The sequence below is a fragment of the Callospermophilus lateralis genome, unplaced genomic scaffold, assembly GCF_048772815.1.
Source record: "Callospermophilus lateralis isolate mCalLat2 unplaced genomic scaffold, mCalLat2.hap1 Scaffold_196, whole genome shotgun sequence".
Lineage (NCBI taxonomy): Eukaryota > Metazoa > Chordata > Mammalia > Rodentia > Sciuridae > Callospermophilus > Callospermophilus lateralis.
The window spans coordinates 1133973-1149902 of record NW_027512968.1 but is presented as its reverse complement, the minus strand read 5'-3'; the positions used below and the strand labels follow the sequence as shown (position 1 = coordinate 1149902).

At 43.9% G+C, this 15930-nt stretch overlaps 1 pseudogene; it reads left to right on the top strand.

The window, feature by feature from the left end:
* The window catches only part of LOC143640362 (alpha-1,6-mannosylglycoprotein 6-beta-N-acetylglucosaminyltransferase A-like), a 97802-nt pseudogene that overhangs the window by 71583 nt on the left and 10289 nt on the right, over positions 1-15930 (top strand).

The window sequence follows — 15930 nt, the reverse complement described above, 5'->3', positions numbered from 1 at the left end:
TGTTCATTAGGAATTAAAGTCACCTATAAGGGCTGGGAGTGTAGCTTGGTGGTAGAGCCCCTGCCTAACATGCACAAGGTCCCAGGTTCAATCCCTGGCACACCCACACACCCCACCTAAAACAGCCACGTTGTCACCAGATTGTGACATTCTCTTATTTCCAAGAGGGATTCAAGATGTGCAGCCATCACTATTTGTTTCTGAACTGCTATGTTTGCACAGGATGTTTCAGTTGTCGAGGGAGAGGATGAGTGTCTTATTACCTGCGCAAGTACAACTCAGTGCGGTAAAATGTACAACACTTCATCTAGCCCAGAAGATTTTTTTAAATCAGTGTGAAACTGAGGTGTTGTTTCCTCTTTTCCAGCTGACATCCCAGCATCCGTATGCTGAAGTTTTCATCAGCCGGCCGCATGTGTGGACTGTCAATCTCAACAATCAGGAGGAAGTCGAGGATGCAGTGAAAGCGATTTTGAATCAGAAGGTTGTTTCTTTAATTCCATTTCCCCCCCATTTGTGATGGGACCTGATGTGTGGAAAGCATCACAGTCCCTTGGATTCAGTCAATAGCACTTTCCCACAGTAGCTGGAGTTAGAAGAGTAGCCAGTCTGTAGGACTTGGCCTGGGGATTTTATGGATGTTGTGTGACATGGAAAGCAGAGCCAGTGTCCACATGTGGCCATGGATTCTTCTGAACTGTCATGGATCCTGTGTACCAGGCACAGAAGGAGGGGCTTGAACTAGGCTAGCTTCCAAGATTGACTTAGGTCACTCTTAGAGATCTGAAAAGATGGGCCTGCTTCTTTTACCTTACCCCAAAAGAGGGGAGGGGGAGATGGGGAAGAAATCATGAAAGAAATGTTTTTGCATAATATCTGTTTATTTGTTTCTTTCTACCAAAATATTAGGTAGGCTCTTGTAAAATAACTTACTTTTCTGGACTCTTCTCATCAATTCAGTAGACATTTATTAAGCACTTACTGTCTGTGAGAACTGTCTGAGTCACTCTGGGGAGGGGGAGGGGTGCTTGTTCCATAACCACAGGTGAGGCTGTCTCACCACCTGTGGGAGTTGACCACCCACCTGGGATGAGTTCAGTTGTCCTGATCCTGCAGTTAACTGTCTCAGGTACACACTGCCCCTGTGCTTCTCCTATCAGAGCACTCTTCACACTTGGTTGTGATATTTAAGAGAATGATGCAGGTGTGTTTTGAGGGTGGGCTGGACTTACACACTTTGGGTTTGGCTTCCAGTGACTAGTAGAGTTCCCTCCTCTGTAATGTAGAGCTGATATTACATACTTGACTGGTAACCTGAGTGGACTAAATGAGATCACATATACAAAGTGCTTGAATACAATGTCTATCACATAGGAAGTGTTTAGCCACTAAGAAGTGTTTTTTATTTCTTACAATAGACCATCTGAGTTTCTGCTAGACTATAAGCAACATGAAAGCAGCACATATATGTCTGCCTGCTATATATGTCTGCCTGCTATATTCCTAGTATTCAGCACTGTGATTTACCTGGATCAGAGATAGGAGTTGATGTTAGCAACAAACACATGCTTAACAGCGCAGATGATGTTCAGTGCCAAAATCAACATGCAGAAGATCTAGGGATGGGAGCAGGGGTCGGGGGTGCTTCTGGTGAATGCTGCATTTTGAGTTGTCATTTGAGTAGGAATTTTCAAAGCAAAACTGTGAATGGCATGGATAAGGCATGGGTTCAGTGGAAGGGAAAGATCCGAGAAGGGCACATATCCTGGATGAATGGCCAGTTTACCTCTTTGAAACAACATCTTTCCCCTTTGGGAAATAGAATGGAATGATAACAAGTCGGTGGCCCACTAACCTGCCAATTTCAGTTAATTGAGAGCATCTCCAGGGGAGCAAGGGCACTCTGATGTGCTATCCATATTCTGTCCCCTTGAAGATGGTCTGGGTATTGGGCTTTGGCATAGCTGTCAGCTTCCCAATGGTCACATGTGTAGTCCCAAACCCAGTCTCAACAATTGTAGGCAGGAGTCCCCGAACTCAACTGACCCATTTGATAGAAGTTCCTAGTGAAGTGTGGTCATACTGGGCTGCCTGAAAATATTTGCTCCACACCTAAAGTTTTACCACCAGGGAGTCATTCCTGAGGAGATTTAAGGATCTTCCTTCCTGTGTCCCAGAGTTACTTGTGTATTAGTTATCTAGGGTTGCGTGTGACATAGTACCACAATTTGATGGCTTGAACAACAGAAATGTTGTCTCTCAGTTTTAAAGGCCTGAAGTCTGAAATTAGATGTCAGCAGAGGATCATGCACACTGTGAAGTATACAGCAATTCTACTGGACTATACAGTAGTTCCTTATATCTGAAATTTTACTTTCTATGATGTCAGTGACCTATAGTCATCCATGTTACAAAAATATTAAATGGAAATTTCCATAAAAGTCATATATTTTAAATTGCATACCATTCTGAATAATATGATGAGATCTCACACCATCTTTCTCCATCCCACTCATGACATGAATCAGCCTTATGTCCAGTGTATCCATGCTATATACACTATCCACCCTGGTTTAGTCACTTAGTAGCTATCTGTTATCAGCTAAGCTATTGTGCTACCACAGTGCTTATATAAAAGTTTGTGTACTATCCTCAGTTTTAGGCATCTACAAGGAGTATTAGAATGTATCCCCCATTGATGAGGAAGCTATTGTATTCTTTCTTGCCCCTCCAAGCTTCTATCAACCTCAAGCATTACTTGGCTTAAAGTCTCTGAGCTTTATTCTCTGCCTACATGACAGTGTGGCTTCTCCCTGTGTGTATCTCTGCTTCTCCTCTACTTATGATAAATTAGGGTCCACCCTAAATCAGTGTGACCTCATCTTGAGTACATTTACAAAGACCCTATTTCCAAATAAAGTTACATTCACATTTTAAGTGGGATTATTTTCCATGATACAGATGAGAAAATTAAGGCTTAAAAAGATGTTTTGCAAGATCATACTAGTAACTAGTAAAACCTGGAATCAAATTCAAGTCTTTTTTATTAGTTTTTTAAGATAATAATTTAAAAAAAAACACAAAATAGAATAAAAGGAAAGATAAACTGTGAAAGAGTAATGGAGTATGGAATAAGGAAAGAGATTAATATAAAAATTATTGTCATAAAAGTTGTTAGAGATGGATTAGAAATGTGGTAGTGTTTTCTCATATGTAATTCCAAGATTTTTAAATTACATGACACCCAAAAAAGAAAAAGAAAACATGACCTTTCATTAAGAGAGGAAACAATCAACACAACCAGAACTTGAGATGGTCGAGATATTGGAATTATGAGATAACAACTTAAAAATTTTATAATAACATGCAAGGTTATGTACTCCTGTAATCACATCATCTCAGGTGGCTAAGGCAGGAGGATCACAAGTTCAAGGTCAGCCTAGGAAACTTAACAAGACCTTTAATGGTCCACATAAAAAATAAAAAGGGCAGGATGTAGCTCAGTGGTAGATCACCCTTGGGTTCTATCCCCAACACCCACAAAGAAAGAAAAAAAGTTCTATGATAAATATATTGAACAATTTGGGGAAGAAAGTGGACAACATACGTAAATGGATGGAGAATTTCATCAGAGAGGTGGAAGCTATTTTTTAAGTCAAATGAAAAATTCTAGGAAAAAAATACAATGTCAGAAATGCATTCCTTCAGTGGCTTCTAAGCAGACTGTACAAAGCAGAGGGGGGAAAAAACAATGAAGTTGGAGACTCCTCAATAGAAATTATTCAAACTGAAACACAGAGAAAGAATTAAATGGAAAAGGGTACATGATATCTTTGGGACAAAATGAAGCAGCATAAATTAGGTGTAGTTGGAATCTGAGAAAAGGGAGAGACTGGCACAGAAGAAATTTCTGAAAGAGCAGTGGGTAAGAATTTTCCAATTAATGAATGAAGAATTTTCCAATCAATTTACAAATGCTAAGGGCACAGTGGACCCCAACAGGAATAAATACAAAAAGAAAAGCACATAGTCAAAGGGCAAGAAACAAATAAAGGAAAAAATCTTGAAAGCAGCTAGCTGGAGGAAAAACATTACGTTCAGAAGAATGATGATATTAAAGACAGCCAACTACTCATCAGAAACAATGGAAACCGTAAAACAGATTTTAGAAACTAGAAGATGTATGGGGCTTTTAAATAGGCACTCTTGGGGACAATGAGGAGGCTATTGTATTCTTTAAGTATGTGTATTTAAGTATGTATTTTTAAGTATGGTGGGAAATTTTGAACAGGACAATGACATGACCTAGTTTATATTTGGAATCCTCCAGAGAAAATATAAGATCTCCCTAACTTAAAACTGTATGGCTAGTAAAAGAGGAACCTAGACTTAAACCCTGGTTTTCTGGTACCTACTAAAACCATGTCTTCATCAGATGATGTCAAGCCACCTGTTAGGTGGGACCATTCAGGCTTTAGCTGATTTTTGAAAGCAATTTGCAGTAAGATTTGCAAAGGTGAGGGGGTACCAGTGGACACAGGAAATCTCACAGGAAAGCAGGTCCAGAGGAGAAGATGGAAAATTCATAGAAATTTTCCAAGCCAGCAGGCCAGTAGCCTGCAAACATCCTGCCTGCGGCCTTAGTTGGATGAGTAACAGGCCTTTTTCCACAAAGGAGGATGACCACAAGCGGGCCCTTGTTTTTCCCTTTTGGGCCCTACTTGGGTTTCTCAGGGATTGGGTGTGGTCAGCATTCTCTTTCATTCATACCCCAAAGTGGCCTTCACTTGTTCCTGAAGGTGTATTAGGCAGAAGGCTGTCCCTTCCCTTCAGTCCATGAAATGGCTTTCACTTCTGGGGTGTGCTGTTGCTCTCTCTCCCCTAAGCTCAGGGTCTGGAGAGCTTTCCCATGCAGAGGAGGTTGTACCCATCCACACTGGAATGGCAAGGGGGACTCCCTGGCAGTGCAGTGGCATAGGAATGCAGTTTCCTTTTTTTTTTCCTTTTCCTTTGTAGGAAAACTGTCTGGCTTCATATCCTTTAAAACAGTGAATTGGCCCTAGAGCAATGAATGAGTCAGCATCCCATTGGTTAAATTGGGCGTGACTGGGAGAACAGGAAGAGCCATTTTCTGTATTTACTGCATTGAATCATTTGAATTCATTAATTTATGAGTTCTAATGGATGCCCTTTGGAATATATTGTCAGAATCGCCATTGGGTGCTTCCTGCCACAGAAGTAGATCTCTTGGTCTTGTGACAGAAGAACACCAATGTATGTTTAATTCTGAATTCTACTTGTCTACTTGTAAATAATTCCAGATATGCCATGTCCTCTGCCTTAAATGGTTTCTTTTGGTTCCTATGTATCCTTTGAGAGGAGACATTTCTCTAGGCCTGTTACACAAAGCTTCTTGAATCATCCATGAGTTCAGTAAATAAATACCTTTAAAAGAAAAGAAAATTTCACATTTTATATGAAGAGCTATATCTAGGTCAGAAATGGCCCTGCTGAGGTTCAGAAGCTTGAAATGGGGACAAACAAGCTGAGAATATGTTCTTCAAAGAAGGTTGAGCTCTTTAGAGATGAGGAAGGTGACCTCTCTGTTCTTGTGGAAGAGTGTCCATGATCTTACAGAGGCTCAGCCTCTCCTGACTGTCCAGACAGATGTGGACAGATATGGCTGAGATCCAACCTGTGTGATGAAACTGGCATCCAGTTGTCTGTAAACACACTACTGGCATTTAATTGTGTATAAATAAAGATATGTTATCAATTTTTTATAAATCATGGCTTAAAATTTTAAATATAACATAAACTTAGAGAAAAGGGGAGAGGATGTCCCGAAACCAACTATGTGGCTGCCTACTAAGGAATATCCTCTGTCCATTGTCCCACGTTTAGCAGGCCTCAGATCTCAGGTACTTTGTCCTGTTCTCTACCCCAGAGATCTGAGGTAGGTAAGTGTAGACTCAAGAGGAAGAGGTGAAGGTGCTCCTTCCCACCCAGAGATCCCCAGGGGCTAAAGGGCTCTGTGAAGCTGGTGATTTTCTCCGAAGTGAATTTCCCATCTCAGATTGGTGCGCTGCTGAAGATGCAGACCTCAGCATCCTAGCAAACATTGTGCAGTGGAGATCCAGACGCACCTATCTTCCCCTTCCCTCCAGGCTCAGTGTAGATTGGAATGCCTTCCCCACAACAGTGAGCACCTCCCAGGGTTTTCTGCCCTCCTTGAAGTTCAAGCAACTCAGTTTAGAAATCTCAAGACTTTTGGTGACATCAGTGAGTCTTTCCTGCGTCCTCTCACCAAGGTCCACAGTCCTGAGCTGCAGCTTCCTCTGTCTTTACACATCAAATCTCATGCTACTCCACCTGGAACAGCTGCCATCTCTCCTCACTCCCCAGTCTTGGCTCTCTGGACTCATAAACATAGTCTGCTTCGCCTCTGACCTCCCAGAATCCTCTAGCTGGGCTCTTCAGGACCTTATATCAGTTAGTTTTGTACCATGAGTTCCATGCATATGTGCTGACCTCACCTAAGATTGTAACTCAGTTTTCCGGTCACTGTTGTGGGTCTATAAATAGCTCATTGTGTGGTTTCCTCAAAGCAGTGTAACCTTATCTTCATTCAACAGATTCATGCTAAGAGCCTACCTGTCCTACACTGTGTGCACACAGGGGTGCAAATGACACAGCCATAACTTTACCCCAGGGGGCTTACCTGCTAGCAAGTGGTAATCTCCACCTTCTGTTGAGTGCCTACTGTGTGCCAAACACTAAATTTAGTGCTTTTCCCCTTATATAGTCTTCACTGTAGCTTAAAAAAAACAGTGGCTTTCTTGCCACTGCTTCATTCTTGGGTGATCTGAGACTTGTGGATGGTAGACAGTCTGCTCAGGGACTGCACCTAGGGCAGACAAGGTGACATTGGGAAACTGGTGACTTCCAGCTTCTCCCAAGGCTGCCTGCAGGCATTGGCACTCATGCATTGAGAGGTTCTAGGAGAGCTGGTAAGTGGTGTGTGTTGTGTGTTCTCCTCATTCATGGAACCTTCTGTTTCCGCAGATTGAGCCATACATGCCCTACGAATTCACATGTGAGGGGATGTTGCAGCGAATCAATGCATTCATCGAAAAACAAGTAAGTCTTGTCAAAGAGTCCGTCTTTCCTTGCTTCCCATTCCCTCATCAGGTTCTCATCAACAGTTGTGAGCTCACAATATTTCTGTGGTTATTTGCCTGCTTTGGAAGTCTCCAGAATCTGGATAATGCCTTGTTGGAATTCTAAATGCAGCACCATCATGGTCACCCAAGGGAGCAGTCTTTCATTGGGGGATGTTCTTGGTGACAGTGGAAGGTCACATTGACACTGACAGCAGGGAAGACAGGATGATCAGGTCAGAGTTTTCCCTGACCAGCAGGGCTTGTGTAGTAAGTGTGCTCTGGGGGCATCACAAGGACTTAGGAGGGGTAGACAGACAGCTGTCTGTCCTGCCTTTGTTTCTCACCCGCAAGAAAGGCAAGAACTGAAACTGTTTTCTAAGCTTTCTTTTAATAGTATGTGCTCAGTAATTCTAAGCATTTTAGGACTTTTTAGTGGTTTTTCAAATATCTCTTCCCACAAGACCTCTTTCAAACAAATCCAAGGTATATAAAACAGATAAAAGAAGGACTTCAACTCCAAAGCAGGGGAGAGTGCACACAGTTCCACCACCCCCAACAGGGCTTGGAAACTACAGCTTGTGTCCTTAGAAGTGAAGGCCATGAGTGTCACTACCTTCCTTTTATAATGTTTTAATTCCTTGGGCTTTGAAAGCAACCCAGAGCTAGAAATAGACAGACTTGGAACCCCTGTGGGTAGGAGAATCTAAACTCCTTGACCAGATTTCAAATATAAGGGGCTCCCTTTAAAGGGCAGGGCAGAGTGGTCTAGGCCGTAAAGGATCTTTACCCAGTGGGGGACCAACAGAGCCAACTGAAAATAGAAACTGTGAGTTGAAAATTTAAGTAGGCAATAGACTGAAGGCCCAGTGGGAGTTTCAAAAGGAAGAGTTGGTGGTTTGAGGAAAGTAAGGTGGTGGACGGTGGCCGGCAGCGGGGCACTGCTGTTGGCAAGAGCACCATGGCACATCGGCTTCAGGATGGCCTATCTGATCATCTCAGGTTTTGAGAGCTGCAAAAGGATGTGCCCTCCAGTCCAGCTGCTAGGTTCAGCTCTTAGCACCACGAGTCTGTGGTTATATGAGCTGAACAGACATTACTCAGCTTCTCTGTGCCTTCTTCCCTCAGTAACATAAAAATAATAAGAGGACCTTACTGAGCTAATGGGAAGATCACACAAGCTAATACACAGAAAGTATTTGGAACAGGGCCTTGCACATAGTGCTCAATAAATATGACCTAGTATTGTTATTGAACATGTTATGCTATATTATAGTATATTAAATTATGTGATATCACATTAATAATTATATATCTCATACACTAATTCTCAGGCTTTTCCAGGAGAGTGTAACATTGAACTCATCATCTCATTCAGTCTGTACATGACTACAGAATGGTGGCATTATCATAACTAACTGCCATGTATACACAGATTCTATGCCAACACATGAAACACATCACAGTACCCTACAGCCCCCCCGCCCAATCTGCAGTTTCACTTTCCAAGGTTTTGATTACCCACAGTCAACCACAACCCAAAATACCAAGTGGAAATACCATTACAGTGAGATATTTTGAGAGACAGAGATAATTCATATAAATATTCATATAACTTCTTTTACAGTGTATCGTTATTATTGTTTTAATTATAGTTAATCTCTTGCTCTGCCTAATTTATAAAATCAACTTTATCATAGGAGAAAAGATATATAGGGTTTGGTACTATCTACAGTTTCAGGCATCCAGTTGGTGTTCAGAACGTGTCCCTGAGGACAAGGGAGGACTATTTACTGGGTAACATCTCATTTAATCTTCACAGTAGCCCCAGGAGGTGGCAATAATAACTCCATTCTCTGCATAATGGGAATCAGGACTCCCAGGCAAGAGGCTCACAGGTGGAACAATCAAGATTCAATACAGGGGGCTGGGGATGGGCTCAAGTGGTAGCGTGCTCGCCTGGCATGCGTGCGGCCAGGGTTTGATCCTCAGCACCACATACAAACAAAGATGTTGTGTCCGCCAAAGACTAAAAAATAAATATTAAAAAATTCTCTCTCTCTCTCTCTCAAAAAAAAAAAAGATTCAATACAGTTTGGTGTGGGGCTAAGTCTGCACTGGAAGCATTTGCTAGGGACTCAGGAGGTGGCAGGTGTCCCTAAGCTCAGCTTCTCACATTCTCCCTGGTGTACCTCCCTGAAGGTTTGGAGAGGAGCCACTGACCACTTTTGGCACAGGGTTTTGATACCTCACAGCTGTGCCTACCATACCCTCCCTCTCAGAGGCTCTCTTGAGCTCTTACTCCATTTCTGTGGCTGATTCTGAAACTCTCTTCCTTTTTTCCTGGTTCTGCCTCCTCTTAGGAGAAAGTCACCAGCAGACATAAATGTCTCTTGGCCAGGTTTATTTGAAGATCTTTACTTCTTTCCTCCCTGAGTCAGCTTATGAATCCAGCCAGTCCTTTTGAGGTCTAAGCGCCTCCATTGAGTCTAATGCTAGATTTCCTTTTAAGCAGGAAGGTCCCATTTCCCAAACAGTCCTTGTTAAGTGCTACTTAGCACCAGCTCCTCCTGGCTTGTTCACCTCACAATCCCACGCGCCCAGCACCAGCCTGGTACTAAAATTATAAATATTCTAAAACATACTACTAAAATTCTCTTCTGGAAAACATGCTAATGAAACTGCTCCTTCCCATCACTTCTGCATAGAGACTTTTCTACAGGGATATGCTGGCCACGGAAATCCAGAGATATCTCTTTTTTTATCTGCCTTATTGATTCTCTCATCAACTCTGTCACTACTTGTTAGTACAGCACGCCATGCGCTGTGCAGGCAGTCAAGAAGAGAAGTCCAAGGCCTTGGGTGGGTGAGGTTTTATAGAGCCAGTGCACCCCTGCAGGTTAAACTCTGTACAAGTGATAGAACCAGGGTGCTTTGGGATCATGTGACTCAGCCCCCAGGAAGGATGGGAAAGATGGCAAGAGTAATGGAAGGCATCTTGTAGGAGGTAAGTCCTGAAAGAAAGTGTGAGAAAGAAAATGGGAAGGGCCCACCAAGTCGAGATGTCAGGGCCTAAAAAAAAAAAAAAAAAGGAAATGACGGTGAATTTTAGGATGCATACGTATGTGTGGCTGAAGAGCACAGTGGCATGGGAGTCAAGGCTGGAGGAGGAACCAGTGTGAAAAGACCAAGGCTCATCTGGAGGGTCCAAATTTGATTCTGAGATAAGCTAAAGAGAAGATTTACTACAGGGTGAGCAGCAATGCTGCTACCAGGAGCTCTAGAAAAATCTTTCTAGGAATCTTGTATTTAGGGAATTTCTTGTAAAACATTCTCCCAGTGCTGCTAAATGGGCAATAAAGGAGACTAGTTTGAGTTTTTGCCAGGAATTCTATCAGACCCAGAATACTCTCCCGATGCCAGACCAGACCCCATTGACCCACAAACTGAGTCTCCAGCCTCTCACTGTGAGCTCCAGGTCCCAGTCTTGTACAGCTTGGGGCATTGGTTATTTTTACAGCCAGCAGAGTATCTTCAAAGAGCAGCGAGGATGGAGAGAATGTGCCTCTGGTGTAGGTGGAAAAGGCTGCAGCCATAAGCAGGAGCTTCCTGTGTGTGAACCAGGGGAGCTACAGTGCTTGTTAGGCTGATCTCAGCCTCAGAGTCCTCCCTGTGATCTGCAAGGGGAACACAGGGTCTTCTATCCCAGAACACTTTCAAGGTCGTCCATCGTGCTTACCCAAGGTGGCAGGCACCAGAGGAAGACAATTGACAGCAATCGAGAGCACCCCAGGCTTTAGTGGACAGTTGAACAGCCACTGACAGGAAACCTTCCTCGGATCCAGCCAGCCCGGTGTGCAGGCACCCAGAGGAAAAGAAGCCTGGCTCTAGGAGGAGTGCTTCCTCTTCTCCCTCCATGCACCCACCCTAAACACTTTGCTAATACTACAAATGTTGATTGGGTGGCATGCTCTTTGAGATGAGCACTTTAAAAGGCTGCCTCCAGCAAAGGGGTAGTGAGTGCCAAGGGGGAAGTCCCTTGTAATTGAAGATCAAGGGAAATTATTCCCTGAGTGTGTCCAGGCTTGTTAAGGTTTTCCTTGTGCATTTCTTAGGAAAGTTTTGTATTTGCCTCCAGCTAGATAACATAACAAGGAAAGGCAGTGTTCTCATGGGTTTTCTGAAAGCCACACATACACTGTCCTCAACCCTATTTTCCAGTCCCCATAAAGACTGTGAATGTGCAGGATGGTCAGTCACACTCATGGTTTGTAAAGAGCCTTGGAATTCATGTGAAAAGCATGCTGGAGATATGGAGGGACAAAGAATCAAGTCCAAAAACAGCAGTGGAAACTGATTAAGCTCCTAGGATGTCTTGCTCCTCTGAGTCCAGGTGGAACTTACTGGGGTATGTTCTAGGTACAAGGGAAATCTCTTAGTGAGTCTGGGTAGTCCCAGGGCAGGAAGATGGTGGAGGTGACAGAGGTTGCCGAACAAAAGAGGAAAAGGAATTGGCAGGGGGAGAAGATGGGCACTGGCTTGAGATGTCTTTACTCTTCAAATAACTGAGGCTGCTATCAATCTGCTCCTGGAGCCTGGTTGGGCGTCAATGGAGTGCTGGACCCTAGAATCTTCACACCTGCTCTGCTGCCACTGACTTTGACCTTGGGCAGGTTATCTACCCTCTTTGTGCTCTTTCCTCTTCTGTGAAATAGGGATAATGCTTTTGCCTCATGGTGTTGGTGGAGGAATCAATAGATTAATACATGATGAGGCTAAGAACTGTAGCTGGCCCACATGAGCACTCTGAAAGCCTTAGCTGCTTGCTGCTGCAGGAGCCCAGAAACCAGCCAAGGTATCTTTTTCTAACAGCCTCACTGAGGTGTAATTTACAGACCATAAAAATCACTCCATATAAGGACGCAATCAGTGTTTATTTACCAAATTGATCAAGATGAACAGTAACTACCTCAGTCTAGTTTAGCAACATTTCTATCACCCCAAAATGATATCTGTCCACAATCAGTTCTTGTTTCTGCCTTTGCCTCAGAAATCACTTATCTATTTCCTTTCTCTGCAGCTTTGCCTTTTCTGGAGATTTCTGGCCTCTCTCACTTAGCATATGTTGTTGGGGCTCCTCCGGATTGTAGTGTGTATCTGAATTTAATTTCCTTTTATTGCTGAATAGTCATAGAGTGTATGTACCACAATGTGTTGTCCATTCACCAGCTGACGGACCCCCACTTATTTTGATTGTGTGATGAGTGCTGCTATAACATCCGCTGTTCGTGTGGATGTGTTTTTTTATTTCTCCTAAGGAGACTCCCAGTGTTCCAGGAGAATGAAATATGGTAGATTTATGCGTCACTGTCAAGGTCCATTTTGGGCTCAGATGATTGACATGCGTAAGGATGCTCTGTGGACATCAGTCCTTATTGCTCAGCTTCACAGTCACATTGTTCGTTGCCTTTATGAAAACAAATGGACACCTCCTTTGGTGAAGCACCTGGGGACAGTGTTCACTTCCTTTTGAGGGTCATGCAGGCTAAGAATGGTGGGTGCCAACAGGCAACTGAGCTGACTTAACCCAATCAGTCATCAGTATTTATTGAACATTCTGTGCCAGCCCCTGGATTTCACTACTATCACACAGGTAACAAATATGTGCCTTGGCCCCCAGGTAGCTGAATGTGAGCCACATCCCCCTTTCATGGTCTGAAACCTGTCCTATCAAACCCCCTTTTATTCATTTTTATTTTTATTTTTTTTTGCAAATTCCTGACCTTATTCCCTGTAGCTTCTGCCTTTAGTCCTGTACATCTGAACCTGTCTTCTCAGTTCCAGACAATGTGGGTTCCATAGAGATCCATGTACACCTAACGTGTCAGAGCTTTAGTAACTCCATTATTGATCTGGCCAGGACCAGGTGGGTGGAGGGTTTGTGGCGAAGGCTGTACATTCTATAGATGGTATTCTCTGCTGTTCCCGCACCTCTGCTTTGTAGCTAGCAGGTGGCCCTCCCCACCTGGCACAGATGGCCCCTCCACCTCGTGCTTCTCCCCTGCGGCAGCCCCACCCTGTCTTCTCTAGCTCTTGGGGTAGTTTGTGAGTCTCATTTTCTTTGTGTCACCAATTAGCCTCCATGATAGAGGTGGCACCCATACCTTGCCTCACGGAGCTTGCATTTACCTGTTTTCTCATAGATTTTCTTGGTGAATAAACCTTTCTAACTGTGGTTTATGCTTACTGCCTGGAAATTTCTGAATAGTCAAGCACATTTAGTAGAAATTTGGTGACTAGTTGAAATAATTGTTAGAGAGGAATGCAGATGGTGTGTGTGTTCTAAGTGGGCTTGTTAACCAGATTGGAAATTACTGTGTATATCTCATTTTGGCTGCATAAATGCCTCATTAGGTTGGAATAGTCTCCTTTTCTATTTCTGTTGCTATCAGAGTTCCAGGATGCCAAGACCATTTAGTTCTGTTCAACATCTCTTTGATGAGCACCAATTATATGCAAAACACCTTGTTAGTGGTAAGCCACTAACTCCTATTCAGCCTGCAAAACCCATCCTAGAAAATCCTTATCTTCTGAAAGCCTTCTCTAATTGCTACCACTGTCACTCTTTTGCTCCTCCAGGTGACCTCATTCTTGGGCATGAGTTTAATTCTGTTCTGTAATTTTTTTAAGTGTCAGCCTCTCTTACTAGCCTGTGCACTGAACCTCTGAGTCCAGAGACTGTGTCTCTTTCGTGTTCCTATTTCTAATACCCAGCATAAGGCTTGAACGGCCATTTGTGAAGTTGTGAATGAATGGTGCTTTTCTATCTCTTAGCAAATATGTGTTGAATGAACATATGAGTGAATGTGTGCCTGCAGCGAGGAGAAAAGGTGCCTTGGTGTTGCCATGTTAGCCTGTGCTGAGGTTGAATGAGACAGAAGACCTCCAGCCTCCTGTGAGCACCCAGTAGGGGTTGCACCTTCAGTGAGGGGAGGCTTCTGGCAGGGACTTCCATTTCCACCTGCGAGCATCTGGGCCCGGAGGCTGTCCTGCATGAATTGTCATATGTTACCCCTCCTGCTTGGCTTCAGCCTCTGGACCAGGGCAGCAATGGTCCAGAGGCTTTGGCCCAGTTCTTCTTCCCGGGGGCTTGTTCACCAGATTGGAAATTGCTGTTTATATCTGTGTATATCTAGAACACACTCCATCTGCATGCCTCTCAAACAAATATTTCGACTAGTCACCAAATTTCTACTAATTGTGCTTGACTATTCAGAATGGTCCAGCCTAGAGCATTACCTTGAATATCTCAGGGACCTTCTCCTTAGTACTCTCACTTCCATTCCACAGAAATTATCCAGGGATGTAGGGCAGATGGTACTATCCCAGTTTTATGTGAGAGGACAGGCATAGAAAGCTTGGGAGACTATATCTATAAAGCCCTCCCCCTCAGGGGGCCAGGATCTCAGCCCAAGCCCCCAGGTCCCTCCTACCTTACTCCTGTTGTGCTTTCTGATAACACCTTCAGGCTCCCTCTGTTCCATCTTATCACCTTCAGGCTTTCCAGATGGTTCCCCAAGCTTTAAGAAGGTCCTGCTGCTATTTTTATTATTCCTGATCTTCTGGGCCTCCTGGGAGGATGCCAGACAGTCTTCCTGGTGAGCAGCAGCAAGGTGCCTGGAGCCCCCACGCTGCTGTGCAGAAGTGAGCTGAGCAGGCCTGTTGCCAGGGACCCAAGAAGGGTGGCTGCTGAGGTTGATGAAGAAGCAGGAAGCTCACGGTGTAGCTTTAAGGCCAACTCCCATTGCCAGACCTCGCAGCCCTGCCCTGCCCTGCCCTGGTCTAGACCAGGTTTGGGACATCTGTTTATCTGGGGGTGCCTAGTCTGTTTCTCCAATGAGGTGGGCCTGAAAGCTGCACAGGGTGGAGGCAGCTCTTCCCAGGAGGAGCCTAAGGATGGAGACAAGTGTTCGTGGTGCACCTGACATTTGCCGCCATTCTCACACCCTGTTAACATCATTCTAATGAAGGTCAGACCTGCTGTGTAATGTGCCACATGGTAGGGCCTCAAATTTTGTCCATCCAGTCCTTTGCCACATCATCTCCTCTCCAACACAGCGGGATCTGTGTTCTAACTTTAGTTCTGGCCTTGTACAGGCTGAGAATAAATACAAAAGAAAGTTTCTTAATCTTCCTCCTACTCAAGAGGTGCAGAGAAGCTCTCCTCAGCTCTGAGGTGCTCATGGAGAGAGATGTCAGTTTTCTTAGAAAAATAAATAAAATACAGGCTCCACTTTATCCTTCATGGGTTTTTAATCACCCAGCCTAATCCAGGTGTGTTAGTTAGCTTGCTGTTACTATAATAAATGCCTGCAATAATCAACTTAAAAATCAAAAATGTTTCCTTGGGCACATAGTTTCAGAGGTTTCTGTCCATGATTGATTGGCCCCATTGCTTTGGGACTGTGTTACTACTTCATGCCACATACACTCACACAAAAGCCAAGCAAAACCTCTTACCTCATGGTCAGGAAGCAAAGAGAGACAAGATGGGGCCAGATTATTAATATCACCTTCAGGTCACACTCCCAGTTACCTTAGGACTTCTCACTAGGTCCCAGCTCCAACATGATCCAGCCCCTCCCAGTAGTGCTATACCAGAGATCGGGTTTTAACAGATGGGACTTTGGGACAATCCAAAAAGAAAGTCCCACTTGGCTTCATCTGAGGCAGGTATGGTCTGATGTCATTTTGCTGGTTGTTTGCCTGT